Genomic DNA, 2,500 nt, shown 5'->3' on the forward strand with positions numbered 1-2,500 from the left:
GTCCCGGGCAGTATGACCATGTGAGTTTTTTAATTTGAAAGTTGCGCATTGCCTTATGCCACTCTGGGCTTCCCATTCCGTTTTCAGTTTTCTGTATGAGGTTCATTGAGTCGGTTAGAATCATGGCATGTTGGTTTCCGGGCGTATGGATGGACGATAGCCACTGGAGGGCATGTGTCGCAGCTTCAACTTCCATCGTTAGGCTGGAGGTTGTGACTTTGTAGGCAGCATTCTCTTCCCAAATTGTTTTCCCATTTTGTTTCGCAGTGAATCCCCAACCACATTGGTCTTTGGTGACTGAGCCATCTGTGTATATGATGATGTCCTCTTCTTTACTGTTTTCTTCTATGAGTAGCTTCACTTCCGCATCAGTTTTGCCCTCTGGCCATTCCCGACAATGTCTTCCTAGAGTGGGTGAAATGGCTGTGTTGAATAGATGGTTGAGGTTTTCGGGGTTTTTCTCCCATTCTTTTGTTTCTTTCAGGTCTTGTAGTCGGCATACCAGCTGGATTGTGTCTTCTGCTTGCCCCATCCATGATCTTCCTCGTCCTAGACGGCTGCCTTTTGGTTCTTTGACTGCGTCATGCAGTGGGTTTTGAGGGTTTTCTAATGCTTTGAAGTAGGTCTTGACCTGTTCTAACTTGTTTCTGGTCTGCACTGAAGGAAGGTCAAGCAGGTATCGCATGGTTTCTGTGGGCGTGTCTTTTGTTGTTCCAAGGATCAACCTCATAGCTTCATTTTGTACTCTTTCTAATTTTAGGAGGTTGCTTTGAGACGGTGTTGTTAGCCCAAGTCCGTAGTCGATCACACTGAGGACGAGTGATTGGTATAGCAGGAAGAGGTGGCGTTGTTCAATACCTTTGGTTGCCATTGCTTTTAAGACTGAAAGGCCCTTTTTGCATTTGAGAACAGTATTTTCCGTATGTTTTCTGAAGGTCAGCATCCTGTCGAAGTGTATTCCTAGGTAGCGTAGGTATTCAGTTTTCTCGATTTGAATCCCATCGAATGACACAGAAGGTGGTGATTTGCTCGCGGTTTTGTTGTTCAGAGTGCACAGCAACGTTTGGGCTTTCGCTGGATTGATGGAAGATCCTGTGTCTTTGCACCATTGAGCAATATTCTTTAGTTGTTTCTGGACGGCTTTAGTTCTTTCCTGAGCATCTTTCGAAGTTTTGAAGACCAGGCCATCATCTGCAAGGGTAAGCACCCGAGCAATTCCATTGTTGTTTAAGTCTGCAAGGCCCTTCGTGTAGACATTGTAGGGGATAGGAGAGAGCGGAGACCCTTGTGGCAGTCCCATGGATAGTTTAGAAGGTGCAGACATCCAATCTCCGAGGCGTAGGACGACGGTTCTTTCCTGAAGCGCTGCTGCTATCCATCTTGTCAGTGTCAAACTTACTCCATACCTTAGTAGCAGCTCCATGAGGTGCGCAAACTGGACTTTATTGTAGGCATCTTCAAGGTCGATTGCTACTGCTAGTGTTTCTTCTTTTCTTTGAAATCCTTCATACACCTCATATGCAAAAGCAGCTGCATTTTCCCATGTGGACTTGCCTGTTCTGTAACCACCTTGATTTGAAGGGAGAATGTGCCTGTGTTCAAGATCCCTTGCGAGTTTCCTGGCTATCATGCGTTCCATGAGCTTTCCAGCAATGTTTTGCATGGTTAGGATCCGGTAGCTGCTTACCTGACGATGGTCCTTTCCTGGTTTTGGTATGGGTTTTAAGAAGCTGTGTGTCCAGTCCTCCGGCACATGTCCATTGTGGAAACTGTTTTGATATAGATTGAAAAGTTTGCTTCTGTCTTCTTCCGATAGCTCCTTGATGTCTGAGTAACGAACTTTGTCTGGGCCAGGAGCCGATTCTTTCTTGCATTTAGCTATTGCCTCGTTTAGATCATCTATTGTCAAGTCATCATCAGGTCCAGTCTGCATAAGGGTTTGGTTTAACTCCTCAACATATTTCTTTTTCTCATCTAAGTTTCTTTGATCACTCTGTTGTATGAAACGTTTGAGCAGGGCAGATCCTTTTTCTTCATTTGTCTTAAGCTTGGTTCCGTCAGTGTCTAACATGTCTGGGGTTGTTGTTGTGCACGTTTTCCCTTCCATGCGACGATAAAATTGCCAGAGCAGAAATAAAGAATCCTTTTTTATTTTATTTTATTTTATTTTTTATCTGTGTTATTTCGTTTCCTGTCTTCTTCCCTTATTTATTCATCTTTTTTTTCACACTTGAATGTGGCCTTCAGATCTGTATACACATGAACCTCTAATATATATATGTATTAAGGACATAATTATAGTTAGCGTTCTACTACGTTAATACATAAAATGTTGGCTACACAATTGATATATTCATGATGCATATTTACTTTTTATGAATATGTCTTCTGTATTCATGTGAAAAATGTAAACGCAAAAAATGAATAAAAAGAAGTTTGAAAAAAACCCCACCCCGGGTAGCTGCATGGAATGTATATATGATAGTCAGTCAGTCGTGCA

General features: G+C 42.8%; 1 protein-coding gene across 6 annotated transcripts in view; it reads right to left on the reverse strand.

Moving 5' to 3' along the window:
- The window catches only part of LOC143294854 (uncharacterized), an 80,221-nt gene that overhangs the window by 13,491 nt on the left and 64,230 nt on the right, over window positions 1-2,500 (reverse strand). The window lies entirely within an intron of this gene.

Source organism: Babylonia areolata, chromosome 20, assembly GCF_041734735.1.
Source record: "Babylonia areolata isolate BAREFJ2019XMU chromosome 20, ASM4173473v1, whole genome shotgun sequence".
In the NCBI taxonomy this organism is placed as follows: Eukaryota; Metazoa; Mollusca; class Gastropoda; order Neogastropoda; family Buccinidae; genus Babylonia; species Babylonia areolata.